The sequence below is a fragment of the Panthera onca genome, chromosome X (genome assembly GCF_046562875.1).
Source record: "Panthera onca isolate mPanOnc1 chromosome X, mPanOnc1 haplotype 2, whole genome shotgun sequence".
Classification (NCBI taxonomy): Eukaryota; Metazoa; Chordata; class Mammalia; order Carnivora; family Felidae; genus Panthera; species Panthera onca.
Window position 1 is genome coordinate 108,038,889 of NC_138357.1, and position 18,310 is coordinate 108,057,198.

An 18,310-nucleotide genomic window follows, 5' to 3' on the forward strand; every position below is an offset into this window, starting at 1 on the left:
TGTGTCAAAAGATGTTTTAACCATAAAGGTAACAAGAGACACCAAAGAAAAAAACCAGACACTTTGATTGTAGAATTCGTCATCTCATGATAGCAATGTGTGGATGATGATATATCTATATCTACAGCTATATCCATCTCTAAATGTATCTAGTTATCTGTCTAGCTATTTTAGACAGGATGATCAAGGAAGTCCCCTGATGTAGCGACATTTGAACAAAGACATGAATGAAAGGATTGAGGAAGCCATATTGCTACATGAGGATAAAGTGTTGCAGTAAAGCAACTGCAGTCAACTAGGGGAAAGAAAAGAGGCTGGTATAACTGGAGAGATGGAAGAAAGGGGCAGGGAAAAGAAAATGACGTCAGGGGTAGCTGAGTACAGATCACCAGGGACCACGCAGATTACAGTGAGGGATACAGATTTTATTTTCATTGAGATGAGAAGCCCTTAAAAGTTTTGGGAATAGAGGTGACATATTGTAAGTGATATTTTTAAAGGATCACCCTAATTATCAGGCATTGAAGCAAGGAGACCGGTTAGGAGACAGTCTGCAATAAACCTGGTAATATTTGATGATGACATGAAGCTGGATGATAGGGGTGGAAGTGGTGGTGTTTTCTAGTAGACTGAATGTGGGGAGTTAGAGGAAGGAAAGAGTTCAAGATAAACCCAAAGATTTTAGGCCTAAAGAAATGAAAGACAGAACTACCTTTTACTAACAAAGGGAAGACCATAGAAGGTGAAAATTCAGTGGGAATAGGGGCTCAGGTTGGGCAAAAGAAGAGTTTAGCTTTGGATTTCTTTTTTCAGATATCTATAAATCAAAGTAAAAGAAGTGATAAATCTTTGGAGTCATCAATTCAGGTGGGAGATTTAAAAACATACATCCCAAGTCACATTCTTGTCTAGAATCATGCATTTTGATGTTGTATAGTGTTGTTCAATATTATTGTCTTTATTACAAATTGAGGGATTCTCATTCTTCAAAAATAAAATATACAGATATAGAAAAGAAAGCCAAATATTATCATGTAATATTTCCAAAGGTAACCACTGTTAATATCTCAATGCGTATATGTCTGAATTGTATATATGTGTACAAATATTACACATATTTTACTTTAAACTCTATGAAACTGCTGCTATCCAATCATTTTGACTTAAAAAGAACAATTTCTTATTTCATCCTAATATACAGAGATATTAACCTATAAAAACAGAAGTACACAAAGCATATTTATCTATGCAGTTGTAAGACGCTTTAATTATTTCAATTGATTCCCTTATGTGGCACATGACAAGACAAAACTGGAGTAACAGACCATAAATTATAGAGAAAGGAAACAGGTAGTGCCAAAAACCTGAAATATTCTATAAAATACAATATATCTGTAAAACATTAAGGGCTACAAAATGGCCCCAGGCTACACCAAAATTACCAACAGACAAAATACTCAGGACTAATGAGTATTTGTTTTTTACTATGATTTTGACCAAAATGTATTGATTACCATGCATTCAGACAAAAATTATTTTGACTGTATAATATAGCCAAGCATGTCACGTACATCCAATCCTAAAACCTCTTAAAATGCTGAAGTCAAAGCTCTATGTGAAGCCTTTATATAACTGAATTTTTAAAATAGATTCTACACCAACACACACCATTTTGGTGAAAAATATAGGGGTCATGGGCCAACGTAAGCCATAAAAACAAAACCTAGCATGGAAGATCTTCCTTCCAAGCTATAAAGCTGGATACTATCCTTGAATTCTTCTACCCAATGACACAAACAAATACATCTTTCACTGTGGTGTGGCTCTTTAAAGAGTTCATGCCTTTCCATTTCTCTCTGGATATCCCTTTTGTTGTTGTTGAGGTCTGTAGCATAAATACAACAAAATCCTTTAATTTACTTTAAAGCATTTTAATTGTTGTAATTGAATTCTGTGGGATTTTGGTTGCCACATTACACATTCATTCAGCTCAGTAGTGTTTTTATAACATTTCTGGAAAGACAACATTTAACATATTGGGTAACACTGGTTGGTGGTCAACCATGATATTAATGAGATTGAGCTAATGGCTTTAATACTTCCCCAGGGTCAATTCAGGGACACAGTCAATAATCTTAGCTGTGTATATCATTGGTCTTGAGGAGAGCTAGAAAAACTATGTGTAAGCCAGCTCATTTCTGTTTCAGAAAAAATTACCTACAGGAGTTATCTCAGAGTTATGTGAGGATCAAATATAAGATTCCAACATGTGAAAGTGTAAACCATAAAGCACTAAATAAATTTAAGAGGTTATTATAATGGCAAGATACACCTAGCAAACATTAAAGGAAGAACACATTGTTCTTTCAACTTCAGTCTTTTGTTGTTTACTGCTTTAGGTACGGTAGGTTTTGTTTTATTGTTGCTTTACAAATGAAAATTTAAAAAAAACCTCAAGTATACTGTAAAGAAAAAATAATAATTTCCAAAAAACCCCACCAAGTTTTAGTCTTTTCTTGAAATGATGCTTGTCATATAAGGATTACAAGGCTGCTAGACAATGATGGGTTTTTTTCTCTTAATGTGCTCCATTAAGAAAGAGATTGTAAAATTCCTCCCGACTACAGCTGAAATTAGGAACAAGCGTTTTCAATTATTTCCTTAAAAAGCCATTACAGTGTGATGAGTTTTCATTTACAAAACTCCTATGTTGTAATATTGGTACTTTGTTTATTTTAAGATGCAATTCCCTTGGTTACAGATACACACACACACACACACACACACACACACACACACACAGCTTTTGATAGGTTAAGTATAAACAAAGAATAAAAATGACTTTCTCTGGGAATTCATACAAGACAAAAATCAGGTAGTAAATTATATTATGGAATATATAATAATTAAGTTCCTTCCAAAAACTAAATTTGATAAATTTGATACTATGTCTACCTCCAACTTAAAACTGAACATCGTTTTTCCAAAATTCACAAAGTAGGAAAATAAATGTATTTGGCACGTCAGCTTATTTTGAAAAAGTAAAATTGCTCTTACCTTCCATAATCCAAGAGACATTAACCATGACTCAGGTTGGAAAAAATATTGGCACAAACATATGGAAAAGCAAAGGCAGCTAGGAACTGGTGGAACCAAGGCTAAGAGCTTAGCCAAGACTGAACAAAGGACCAGAGATTGAGTAGGACTGCAACTCCACTTCCAGGAGTGGAGTAAGAAGTAGCTGCAGAGGCAAAGACTAAGTCCTTTGCTCATAATGGGACAGTTATATACCTGATGAAATCAAGGACACAAAGGCACCTTTTATCATTCTGTGTAATGGTAAAAATTAATAGCAGAATACATCAAATGAATACAAAGAGGACCACTAGGCTCAGAAATTTGAGAAATGAAGTTCTGAACCATGCCACCAAGAAAAGTATTGTGACAAGCTGTGGTTTTATCTGAAGCTCAACAGAGCACAAAATGTGTAATGGAACAAATGGAAATCAACACTATATATAACTGCATGACTAGTTGTAGCAAAGACAACTACAGTCATCATACATCTTGTTAATATGAACTCTTACTTGTTCACATATAAAGCATTTGGTGATTTACCTTATTATTTGAAACATCAAAAGATATCATAAAAGGATAGTGACTAAGCTAATAAAGGAGCATGTATCACTCCAAGATGGATAAGAAATGTTTATGGGCAGGGTGACCATATAACTTATTGTCCTAACAGGGAAAACGTTAAATTTAAAAGGGATGTTAAAATAACAAAATATAAAATTTTAAACATTTGATTTATGTATGTCAATGAACCTAAAAGAATCTTGCTCAAAAATTATTTTCGAAAATAATTTCTGAGAAATCATGCATCTGCATATATTAAACCAAACAATCATTTTATTCATATTCTGAACTTGAAATTTAACATGGGTGAAATGATTATTCTTATTATATATCCACATACTTTTATCAGGTATTTATATGTTTCTGATAATATGCCATTAGTATTATTCTAAAGAATTGTTCCAATGTTGACTTGCTTTTTTTTTTAAATAATTTGCTACTTCCTCAAAGTTCCATTTGATAGCTAATAAACTTTAACTTGTTGACAACTTCAAAAGCCTCCTCTCTCTAGGCGTTAATAATGTTAATTGAGGAAAGTATCTCTGTACAGGTGCTGAGAGGTTTGCTAAGCTTGAGCTAAATCTGCTAAATGGAGCGTATTCCCAGGACTATTTTTACATACTGAAAGGTGTAAATATTTAATTTCAAGTATTTTATTTTTGCACCCATACTGAGTAACTTTGATAACTATGTTCCCAAGGCTCTTTCATCTATGATGCTTTTTGAGTATTTCACTGGGTTTAAAAGCCACATAATCATTTTCTTTCAATTTCTCTCCTTTTCAGTAGAGAATATAAATTTCCCAATTAAAAATATGAACTCCATCAAAATGTCCTTGTATGAAGACTTGAAAACAAATACATTGCTGTTAATATTAGGAAACAACACACATCCAAAGGTATTAGACTGACTGGGATACTTGTGGTGGCTGCATAGGATGGAATATAGTGCAGCCTTCGATTTCTTGACATTCAAATAGCGTAGCAAAATGTTTGCAGTGCAGGCTTTCAATAGAGACAACCTGTGGTCATACTTAATACTTTCACACCATTGTTATGATACATAAGCTGTTTAAACAAGTCTGTTCCTTCTTGTGTAAAGATGGTGATAATTATAGCACTTATCTTACAGGCTTTGTTCTTAATGCTAAAGAAGGCAATGGATGTCACATCTGTAGCGCAGTGCCTGGCTCTAGTGGGGATCACGCAAGTTAGCCATTGTCATTAAGTAAAAATGTTTTAAATAGCATTTTTTTATTTTTGTATAAAAGCATTCACCTACATAAAAAGTAGTTATTATCTCCGAGTCTTGGAGTTACAAGTAATTTTCAGATTTTTCTTTCCTGCTGCTAAATTTTACACGAAGAATAAAATACATCATTAAAAATATCATTCAGAAATTCAGGAAAACATAGACTTTTGTAAAATGAATAAATAATTTCAATGAAGATTATTAATAGTGTTTACTTTGGAGTACTGGGGAATATGAGCAATTTTTAACATCTCCTTTGTATTTTCCCAATTCGCTATATTTATAGAAAGAAACAGTAAAAATGAAATTTCTTAGTATTTTAAACACTTAATTTGAAAATGTACTTAATTAAAAAAATTGTATTTTTATTTTATTCAAGAGATAAACTGGCTGTTAAGTTAAATGAACACAATAAAAAAAAGCCATATATGCTAGCATCTCCAGAAGGGTGAGACACCTTATTATACTTGTGGAGTTTAATTCAATAAAATATTTTGGATGGACTTGAACAAATAGTCACCAATCTACATTTCATCTGAACTTGTATAGGTCTCTGAGACAATGTGGAAAGATCAAGTTGTAAACTGCAAATAAACTTGTTTCCTTATTTGTAAAATAGGGATAATTAATCACATTAAGTGCCATGACAGGATCGTTCTGAATATCATAGAATACAGACACAGGTTTTGATACGACAAATATCCAATGGAAATATAAAGCATTTTTCATCATGAAAATCATCAAATGTGTGTCCCATCATCTTTTAGTATGTTGAAAGCATACCAAAAATTATTCATCAAAAACAAAAACACCCTATCTGGATTAGCTAGGATAAAGATTAGCTAATACCTCCCCAAAAGGGGAGGGCACCTGGGTGGCTCAAATGGTTAAGTGCCCAACTCGTGAGTTTGGCTCAGGTCATGATCTCCTAGTTTGTGAGACTAAGTCCCTTGTCAGTCTTTGCACGGATAGCATGGAGCCTGCTTGGGATTTTCTCTCACCCTCTCTCTCTCTGCCCCTCCCTTGATCACGGGTGCATGCACGCTCTCTCTCAAAATAAATAAACTTAAAATTTTTTTTTAATTTTTTTTAACGTTTTATTTATTTTTGAGACAGGGAGAGACAGAGCATGAACAGGGGAGGGGCAGAGAGAGGGAGACACAGAATCTGAAACAGGCTCCAGGCTCTGAGCTGTCAGCACAGAGCCCGACGCGGGGCTCGAACTCACGGACCGCGAGATCATGACCTGAGCCGAAGTTGGCCGCTTAACCGACTGAGCCACCCAGGCGCCCCTTAAAAATTTTTTTTTAAACACACAAAAGGGGTAGGAAATATATTTCTTTTTCAGGCTAGTTCAACACCTAAACTGGAGGTGTGGTATGGTTTGGAGCTGTCAAGACAGTGGTAAAGAAAGGCCCCTTTCACAGCAGTGCTGCCATCCCCTGGCACACTGCCCTCCTGTGCACAGTCACAGCTGTCTGCTCTCCCTCATTTGCCTGCGAGTTTGTGTGAAGAGACAACAGAAGAAATCCAGATCAAGCAAAAATTGTTTGTGCCCCTATTACATTAGCAAGAATTCAGCTTAATGGCCATAAAGAGGCTTGGGGCTCTAGTGTCCAGTTAGGTTGCCCTATATAATCTGGGAGAAAGGTCCAAAACATTCAGAGGAGTGATTAGCGATCAAACGCATCACCCTGCAGAGCACATGTGGCCACTTCAAAACCACCAGGGCATCCAGTAGTAATATGTGAAGGAATTTCCTGGAACACATGATTACATTTGCTTTGTGCCTAAGTCATGCTGTTTGCCTTTCACTACATGTGGATTTTCTTTATTCTACAAGCTATGTTTTAGTCTAAGACTAAAACAATAATGCTGACAAGTCTTGTGCCATTCTACAAGGGTTTCTCTTCTTCTAGTCACAAAAGTCTGTCCCATCACCAGATTTCTTGCTTCTCAATAGGTCCTCATGTGGAACTTTGTGAGAGCTATAGAAGAAATTAAGGTTTGAAGTTGGGGAACTTTGGTGGAGTCTGTTAGAGGAAAAGAGAAGAGAGAGAAGACAGTGTTTGAGCAATTTGAGAGAAAGACACCTTTTATACAAAAGCCTGTAATGCAGCTTCAACATGTGGCAAAATGCCCAAGAGGTAGTTTAACATGCCTTCATAATGGGAGGTTGCTTTAATACTGCTCATGAGGAAGAGATTCCTTTGTTAAAGGGCTTTCCATTTGAATGAGTATGCTGGGCGCTTACTTTAGGAGGTCTTCCTTTCCTAGGAACTCAAGTTTATTGCTTAAAGAATGCCTGGAGACAGACCTAACCTCGATTTCTCAAGGAAAAAAAAAATCCTCACCTGTGATTTGAAAATTGACTTAATAGATCAACTCATTAAGTCTTTCGTTATTCTCAGGTATTATTGCCAGGATTAGGAATAACCTCACACTATTCAAAACTCCCTCTGTTTCAAGGAGCATGTGGTTTGGGACAGAAGGTCTCCAATCTAATTTCAAAATTTCCACAGCTGCTGTAAATTACTTTGGGCAGAAAGGTGGTAACAGACAAAATTCCTATGAAAGGTATCATTTTAAATGTCATGGAGAGAATCAATAATCAAGGTTTGTAACATAAAGTTTCTTTTGGCAGATAGAAGAATGAAGAGAGGCTCTATAAAATTCTCTAAGGTCTGCTGTCTGATCCCCACAAAAGGAATTAATAGTAAGTGAACAGGACGAGGGACTTGAAAAGATTACAATAATTCCTCCATGACTTGAAGAATGAAAAATAATAGGAAGTTGTAAAAATGTGTTAGTCATTAAGCAGCTGTTTCAGAAATTGTGAAAAATAAGGGTGGCAGGAAGTCAGCAGATTGAGAAATCAGACGTACGCTTTTTTTTTAAGTTTTGCAAAAATAAAACATATTGAAAAAAACAAAAGGACACAAGAAACCTCTGGGAGGTTTTAGATAGGTCTATTCCCTTTATTGGGGTGATGGTATCACAGGTGTTTGTCTATGTCCAAACTCATCACAATGCACACATTAAGTACGTGCAATTCTCTGTCTATCAAGTCTGCTTCAAAAAAGCAATTCAAAACATACCTGCAAAAGAGCACACACATCTTAAACAGCATGATTCATTTTCACCAAATAGACACATCCATCTAAGCACCACCCAGATGAAAAAGTATAATATTTATCAACACCTTTGAGGCCCCCGTTGTGCCCACTTCCACTAAGCGCTATCATAAAAGCAACCGCCATCTTGATTTCTAACACCTTATATTAGTGTTGCCTTGTCTTGAATTTTATATAAATGCAATTGTACATTGCCTACTCTTTTCCTGGCTTCTCTGGCTAAATATTACGCTGATCTTCATAAATGTTATGCTATATAGCAGTAATTTAATCCTTCTCATTGCTGTATAGTGTTCAACTATGAATGTTCCTCAATTTGTTTATTCTTTCCAGACTTGATGTGCATTGAAACTCCAGATTAGAGACTATATGAATAATGCTCCTATGCACACCTTTGTATATGTCTTTTTTTATCTTTTGATGCATGTACATACATCTATTACGTCAGGTTTTATACTTTGGAGTTGAATTCCTAGGTAATAGAGCGTACATGTGTTCAGATTTAGAAGATATTGCCAAGGAAATTTCCAAAGCAATTTTACCAATATAAACTACTACCAGGAGGATATGATGGTTCCAGTTACTCCTATGTCCTCAACAACCCCTGAAATTGTCAGGCTTCTTAGTTTTTTGCATTCTGATTAAAATGTGCTTCTAACTCCTTTTGCTTTTGAATTCTCACAGAAATTTGCATTTAAGCATATAAGAACAGGTTATCTATGATCCAGGGGAAGTCATTTAATTACATAAATAAATATAATCAATCACTACAAAGTATTCGGTAATAGGTATACATACATACTCCATGTATATTCTCTCTCTCAATATATACAAAGAGATTTATTTTAAATATATATATATGTGTATATATATATATATTAATGTTTATTTATTTTCCAGAGAGAGAGAGAGAGACAGAGACAGAGAGACAATGAGTGTGAGAGAGAGCAGGGGAGGGGCAGAGAGAGAGAGACACAGAATCCGAAGCAGGCTCCCGGATCTGAGCTATCAGCACAGAGCCCAACGTGGGGCTCGAACCCAAGGACCGCAAGATCATGACCTGAGTCAAAGTCAGCCACTTAACCGACTGAGCCACCTAGATGCCCCAAAGTTGCTGACTTATTTACACACTTTATCTTCAGAACAATTTATTCATTTTAATAAATATTTTATGACCTTCATTATCTTTCATTTGGGAACCAAGTGAGAGTTTTTTTATATTTCCAATTCACTGAATTGGTTATATCATAAAATATAATCAAATTATTGCAAGAAATGGTTTAAATTAATAGAACATGCTGGGTCTCTATCACAAAGTGTGGTTCAAGAGGTTGATTCTGCTTTCCATTTAAGGACGTGGGTCATTATACTGCAACTAATGGAAAATTAATAGATTATTAAAGTTCTGCAAGCAATAAAGATCTTATACCCCTGCATTATTTTTAATTATAAAATGTTATGGTTGACTTCCTTCAATGTTGATCTATACAACAAGGGCATAATTTTAAGTGGATGTAAACCTTTCATCAAAACACAAGGAAAATTCAGTTTATTCCTAAAAATTGTTCAGAAACTAAATCTGTAATTTATCATTCACAGATTTACTGCTCAAGAAGTAGGTGGCACGAAAATTAAAATGTCCTTATATTTCACTACATTGAGATCTCCTTGAGAGATGGGAACTGGACATGAATCATCACTGCTTCCATGGTTCTAGAAAAGAATCTTAAAGATACTAAGGGCTTAACAAATGCTTTTTGAATTGCTTTTATTCTCTGCTATAACATGGTATGATAGTAAGGTGGAGTGACTTATCTATACAGCCCTCCAATTATCTAAGGTGAGTATCACTGAATATGATACATTGACCTACAGACTAGAACTCAATAATATTAATTTATCCTTTGAACAAATGGAGCAATCCATGATCATGGTGTTCAAGATGACTATCATATTGCTGGCAGTGCAGTATTTTGTCTGGTTTGTCAACAATTAGACTCCAAACCATTTGGGGTAGACTCAAGTTTGGTCCCGATGCTTTACTCCCTGGATCATGCCTCTCCCCATGTGACTTTGTAGTTCCTACCAATAGAGGCAGAGTTTACTTTCCCTCCCCTTGACTTTGGGCTCAACCATGTAAATCACTTTGGTGAATATGTCTTAGGAGAAGTGATGTAACCAAAGGCATGACATCTACTTCCTTGGTTGGGCTAACCCTCTTGCAATTCTGCCATCATCTCAACAAGAGACAGGGTCTCAGAATGAACCTAAGTCAATGAAATGTAGCAAGGAAGGACACCCAACCAAATTTGCAGTTGCCAACAGTCCGGAAAGAGGACCCAATTCACAGTCAACCTGCATACTCAAGAATGTGAAAATAAATGCTTATGACTGCACACTACCAAGTTGGTTATTCAGTATTGTTGTAGCAACAGGTAATTGATATAATTCTTAAAGGCAGCCACCACGCTCAATTCAAGTTTGTCCCTAGCACTTATCCCATTGCACATACATAGTAGGTAATCAATAAATGATCATGGAATGAAATTCTCGAAAAGATCTGTTTTTGAAACTTAGAGATTTGAGGACTTTCCTTCTCAGTGTTTTACTATGAAAATTTTAAAACAAGAAGTACAAAGAATTGTTCAGGGAGCATCCATATAGCCCTCACCTCAATTTGCAACCTTAGCATTAACTTTGAGATGTCATTTTCAGTAACTAAACATAACTGGCTAACTAAAGAATCTAGCTATCACTAAAGAATCTAGTAAAACAGTCATGTATTTTTTTCTCCATAAATTGTAGTCATCAGATTGTATCATTTTTTTCTTATATTTCCTAATAATTCACAAGAGAAACACATCAAGACTAGTGTGCTGAAGGATGACTGTTCCATATATTCTCTATCAGGATTTTAGAAAGAACAATTGAAATAACTAAGATAAATTACATACCTAAATCTCACATACATGATATAACTAACAGTACAGTTTGGTAAGAAGGGTTTCTGCCATTCGCTATCTGGATTGGCGTCATTCTCCTAAGAAGTGCCCAAATTATTAATTTTCATGCAAGGAAGAAGGGATGCTTTTGAATGGAGTGGAACTAGCCTACTCCAGCTATTCCTCAGCCTTCCTCTAGATTTAGGTCTCTTGCAGACATGGACTAGAATTTACAAGGGTTGTGATGAAGGGGAAGAAGTAATTTACATTAAGAGCTTCCCACTCCATCCAACACACACATATAACAATAAATAAAGACTTTCGTGTTTCTCAAGCAATGTAAATAAATTATGAAGTTGAGGGAATACGATGGGGATGGATGAATCCCTCAGCACGCTGTGCATCCCTTCCCTGCTATGTGTACCTGTCTTTACATGATACTGTTGGAGCACAACAAACCCATACTAATTCACATACACACACCCAGGATAAATGAGAAGAACTGAGGAATGAGAGAGAGAAAAAGAATTACAACAGTGCCAGTGATTCTGCTAGTTATTCCATTCAACCAAACATGCCACAAAATTAAAGTGCACTGGGAGTTATAATTCCACTCCTCCTTTAACACACCTCACCCCGCTTCTGTCTGAATTCTTCTATTCTATGTAAGCTTCTTGCTGTTATGAGAGTGATTCCAGTGTTTAAAAATACCTATTTTTCATACAGTAGCACTTTTAAACATAAGCCAACTGCCTAATCTGTTGCCAAACTGAAGAAAGAAAGCTCTTCTTAAGGTGGAGGAAAAGCTGTCAGTGAGATGGGGCGTCCAGACAAAATGAACCCCTTAAGAATGATCAAAGGTCTTTTCTCTGACTTATTTCACTTAGCATAATATTCTCTGGCTCCATCTATGTCATGACTGGGTAATATTCCAGTGTGTGTGTGTGTGTGTGTGTGTGTGTGTGTGTGTGTGTGTGTATGGCAGTACTAGGTGTTTATCCAAAGAATACAAAAATACTAATTCAAAGGGATACATGCACCCCTATGTTTATAGCAGCATTATCTATAATAGCGAAATTATAGAAACAGTCCAAGAGTCCATCAACTGATGAATGGGTAAAGAAGTGCTGGATCCTAGGGTAGTTCTATTTTTGACTTTTGAGGAACCTCCGCACTGTTTCCCAGAGTGGCTGCACCAGTTTGCATACCTATCAACAGTACAAGAGGATTTCCCTCTCTCCACATCCTTGCCAGCACTCATATGATTTCATTATATGTGCAATTTAAGAAACAAAACAAATGAATACAGGGACAAAAGAGAGAGAGAGAGAGAGAGAGAGAGAGAGAGAGAGAGAGAGAGAGAGACACCAGCCAAGAAAGAGACTCTTAACTACAGAGAACAAACTGATGGTTACCAGAGGGGAGGTGGGTGAGAGATGGATTAAATAGGTGAGGCGGATTAAGGAGAGCACTTGTTATGATGAGCACTGGGTAATGCATGGAAGTGTTGAACCACTATATTGTATTCCTGAAACTAACACCATACTGTATGTTAACTAGAATTTCAACGCTTAAAAAAAAAGAATGATCAAAGGTAATTTTGACTTCAAATGATATCATCTGCACTGACTTGAAAATCTAACCCTCTTATTATATTGACTTCAGTCTCCTGAGATGAGAAAAAAAAACCCTCTACCTCCCAAAAGAACTATGGAGTCTCCAATCTGTCATGAAGAGTTAAGACTGTCTGAATTTTAGAATAAATCAATATTTACGAAGTGTTGGTGCTAATACATGAATCATACCTATTCTGTTTACCATCTATGAAATTCCAGTAGCTATTTCCTAATTTTCTTATCTCTTATATTACAGAGTAACATTCTAGGCATTTTTCACTTTTTGCATCTCTCAGAGTATTAGCACTTTTCACTGCACAACACTGTGAGGAAAGAAATAAATTAACTCAAAAACCATCCATTACTACCCTCCCACTGGATCACAGTGACATCCAAAAGACATTTAACTTAAACAGATACCAAACATTTGGGACTATGAATACTATACTTTTATACTATGCTGAGTCAAAATAGAGTCAGACTATCTTACATTAAAAAGAAAAACAGGAACAGGAAAAGTAGGATGATATAATGGTCAGGACACATAGGGATACATTATGATGAAAAATAAATCTTTTCTTATCTGAGCCACTGAATTTTAAGGACTGATTTGGAGAAATATAGACCCGAAAGAAAATAGTAGAGTACTCTATAATGCTGACATTTATTGACTACTTAAAACAATCCTATGAGGTAGGTAGTATTCCTGTCCTCATTTTACAGATGAAAAAAAAAAAAATGTCACGAGAAGGTAAGTAACTTGTCTGATGTCACACAGCTAGTGTCAGGGCTGGAATTTGAACCCAGGCAGCCTGGCTCCAATATGTGTGTATACAATCTCTCCATCATAGTACCTCATGCCAGGTATATGACACTAACAACCTTTACGCCAATTATTTCCCTTTTTGCCCTGCTGGGAGTGAGAATTCTTATATGCACATATGAGATTCTGAATATCAACTATCCATTTAAGAAACATAATCCCAAAGCAATGTAACTGAACATGAAATAATAATGGGAGAGAAAAGAAAAACCTTTAGAAGCATTTCTTAATCTAATACTACAAGAGAAAATAATGCACCAATCAGCATAATATGTCCCTTGGATCAATTCGAGGCTGTAGAAGCAGCTTACAAAGAAAAGGAATAATTCCATGGTACTAACAAATTCATCAATAAAGGTTTTATGAGTAAAAACAAAAGCTCCCTTTATAATATTGTAACTGTTTTATTGAAGCTCAAATAAAAATTTAAGTGTATTGACAGGCTTTCTAATCATGAATATTTCAAGCATGTAATTAATTCTTGAACCCATGTTTTAACTACAATTTATTGGGGTGCCTGGGTGGCTCAGTTGGTTAAGTGGCCGACTTCGGCTCAGGTCATGATCTCGCGGTCTGTGAGTTGGAGCCCCGCATTGGGCTCTGTGCTGATAGCTCGGAGCCTGGAGCCTGGAGCCTGGAGCCTGGAGCTTGGAGCCTGCTTCTGTTTCTGTGTCTCCCTCACTCTCTGCCCCTCCCCATTCGCGCTCTGTCTCTCTCTGCCTTTCAAAAATGAATAAATGTTAAACAAACAAAAAGAATTAACTACAATTTATCTGGAGACATCATTATCCCTTATGGTTTAGTAGCCTTTGGACTGGCAAAGACAGGAGCCCATAGAAAGAATAGTTGTATCTTGCTAATTACTTAGGAAAAGGCCCATCACTGTGTTTTCCTTACACCTAGAGGTAGATGTAATTCTACATTTTTCTCTGTGTTTAAGTAAAGTCACTAGTATTCATTCTAATGCAAATATTGGGCTGGCTGTTCTCCTTTTTCTCCTTTTCTGAGATCTGTTCTCCCCTTTGCTCTGCTCTGACTCCTTTCCCATGTCAGCACCTACAGCTACTCAATAAATATTTGTTTAATATTGAATAGTAGCATATAAACAAAAATCCCCAAACCAAACCACTTCACATGATTTTTTTGGCCTTCAAACACCATTCACGACTACTTTTCCTACATCCAAAAGGACAATTTCAATCCAGTTTATCATCTAATTTTGAGGCCATTTTAACACAACCTAGAACTTTCAGTAAGTCACACAAGTCCTTTATAACTTCCAGCTTTAAGACCGACAGATGTAGCTGGAATCTAATTCAGATTAACTCAACCAAAAAAGTCTTAAGGTAAATAAAAAGGGTATGGTTGATTTCTTATAAACTCAGGTTCAATGAATAATTCATTTTTATTTTTATTCCTAGCCCTTCCATTTAGACCCAGGACAGGTGGGTTTTCATCTTTATAAACTTGAAAAAGTTTTTTTTAACTTTAAAATTACAAAATGTCTGTTTCACCTTATTCGCAATATATAGTTAGACTTCATAAAATACAATTTGAAAATTAGGTAATGGGAATGCAACCTGGTGCAGCCACTCTGGAAAACAGTATGGAGGTTCCTCAAAAAACTAAAAATAGAACTACCTTACAACCCAGCAATGGCACTACTAGGCATTTATCCACGGGATACAGGTGTGCTGTTTCGAAGGGACACATGCACCCCCATGTTTAGAGCAGCACTATCCACAATAGCCAAAGTATGGAAAGAGCCTAAATGTCCATCGATGGATGAATGGATAAAGAAGATGTGGTATATATACAATGGAGTATTACTCGGCAATCAAGAAGAATGCAATCTTGCCATTTACAACTATGTGGATGGAAATGGAGGGTATTATTGCTAAGTGAAATTAGTCAGAGAAAGACAAAAATCATATGATTTCACTCATATGAGGACTTTAAGAAACAAAACAGATGAACATGAGGGAAGGGAAACAAAAATAATATAAAAACAGGGAAGGGGACAAAACAGAAGAGACTCAGAAATATGGAGAACTGAGGGTTACGGGAGGGATTGTGGGAGGGGGGGACGGGCTAAATGGGTAAGGGGCAGTAAGGAACCTACTCCTGAAATCATTGTTGCACTATACGCTAATTTGGATGTAAATTTTAAAAAATAAAAAATAAAAAATAAAAAAAAAAACTTGCTTACAGATGCTCACAGTAAAAAAAAAGAAAATTAGGTAAAAATATCATTTTAATAGGTTAAATGTTACTTTAACTGTTTGCTTTTCAAATCGTCTGTGCCTGAAATAACAAATCACCTCTATCAGCAAAGATGCACTTAGACTCTAAAAGGAGTCTCTGCCATTAAAATATTCGAGCTTCAGAACTTCCGGATGGATAGTTTCCAATTAGCAAGGGACCACACAATGCTTTTGCAGGTGGTAAGAAAAGAGCCTAACAAAGATTTTAGCTAATCCTTTGTGGGTGGAAATTTCAGTCAAGAGAAAAACAGTCTAGTAAGAATATTAAAAAGGACAAACTTTTTTAATGCTACAGGAACCAGAAATAAAGCAGTTTCCCCAAACCTGACATAAACAAATATGTGTCACCAGATTATAAGACAAACAGGCTGTCTGCCCATATCAAAAGTCAGTAAGAAAAAACCTTTTTAACATGTCCCATTGATCTGCCCTAAGTTACTAAAATTCACACTTCAAGATGAGATGACACGGTTTCTTGAGAGTTAAGTGGAAAAAAACTTGCAACAATATTAAGGTCATTACCATAAAAGAGATGCAAGGCGACTGGGGAAAAATAAGCCAGTAGGAGCATAGTGGTCAGTGGAGAATCTCAGGTTGGACTATTTGGATGACCCTGGTTTTTGTGCATTTTGCCTACAGAACTACGAGTAAGTTGTGCAGCCTTTCAGATATGAGCTTGCTCATGTCTCAATCATACCAAACAAATAGAAGTGTCCAAAAAGAATAAATAAGTTGCATATAAAGCTCTCGGAACAGTGTCTGTGCTGCAGGACAGCTGGAGTTAGGAATTTGAGATGGCAGCAAGACTCGTACGACAAAAACAGGTTTCAATCTGGTGCTGCATTTAATTTTATAGAACAATTCAAGGCAGGGGTGACAACAGGGAAATCAGCCCTGTGCCATCAGCAGTCTCAGCATCTGCCCAAGTACAAAGATTATTCTGCCCCGTCACCTATCCAGAGCATAAGCATGGAGGTACCTGTGGGTCACTTGAACATACAGAAGCCACAAGCACATCCTTCTATCACGATTTTATAATGTCCAAGTGACACAGGCCAGAGTCTTGCATGCCAAGTCAAAGCTCCCTTAACACAGGTGCAGTTCTACTCAACAAAGGAGGTGAACCTGACATTCCTCATTTATATTTACTGTTTCCAGGGAAACAATGCTGCAGAGCCCAGGGTCATTCTTGGTGAGGTCTGCAGTAATACAGGCCTAAGAGTGGCCATTTACTCCCAGTCTGTCATGTGGAAAGTACTCTGAAAATGCTACCTGTTAATGCCCTAATTAGCAAACAGGTAATATTGTAAGTCAGTTAATGCACAGTCTCATGATCACTGCAGTTACTGTCAATAAAACATGAAAGTGAAGACTGCCAGATGAATTTGAATGATCCATTGACTACTCAGACAGTAACCATATGTTGAGAGTACTAAGAAAGCTGTTTTTGCCTGTTATCTGTTTCCCCCTTATTCTAGTAAAAGTATTCTGGTTTTTCTTTGGGAGGCCCATTCTTACCCCAGACTCATGTAGTTCTGAGGGGATGACCCACCCTTGTGTCTGAGGGTAGGACTTGCATTGCAGGCTTGTGCTCCTGTGAATAATTCAAGATTGACATGTAATTTAAGTTTGGTCACTCAGGGTCACCTTGGATTTTTACCTGAGTTATTTCAAAAGAGATCTGTTTGCTCAGCCACTAGCTTATCACAATAGCACTTATGAGGTGAGCATCAATGGCCAGGCACCAAACAGATAAAGCCTGCCTGAGAACATAGGGTGCACAGAGCAAAGCAATGACACAAGATGAAAAGAGGGTAGGAACTCAAGTCTCTGGAATTTTCAAAAATAGAAATAAGTCTGAATTTGGTGTCTGGTAAGCCAAGTCTGCAAGATCCCTAATACAGGGAATGAAGTGGGAGGGAAAATGCAAATGACAAGACAGGCTATTTAAAGGGAAAGAGCAAAACCCACAAGGAATAGTCTTGGGAGGCAAGTGTCAGAGGAGAGCATCCCCCAGAAGTGAGTCCTTGGCTGATAGACCTGGCCTGAGGGACTGGGGCTAAGGGTGGGAAGGGGGAAGGGTAACCCCTTCTGGATAATCAGCCACTCGTGATGTGCCTCCCGCACCCGATCAACAGTCTAGTGTGAAGCAACAAGGAACTGCACCAGGCTCCATTCCGGGAAAAGATGGGGGGTGGGAGGGGGAACCTCTGAGCACAGGACATTTCCAGCCTGGTGGCTGAGACAAGGTGCTTGGCTTCTCAAAGGCACTAGAGACCTAGCAGGGATGGAGAAACCCTAGATCATCCAAAAGACAGGGGCAGATGCAGATCAGCCAGAGACCAGACCGAAGATGAAATTGGTATTTAAAGAAAACTACTTCCTGAGTGTGCTGACAAATTCTCCTTGGATCCAGTCTGAGCAGCCTGGAGATAAAGGATGATCATGGCTAGTACCTGAGACAGGTCTAATATGGGCCAGGTTTGGCTATTTAATCTTATTAGGACATTAAAAAAAAAGTTTTCCCAGAACTACTAAGAAAAGTGCAAGGTCAGTGCAGCTAAAAGAAAATTTTCATAATGCATTTCATTCATATAAGATGAACACTTTAAAAAAAAAAAGGTACAAAAGTGGACTATTT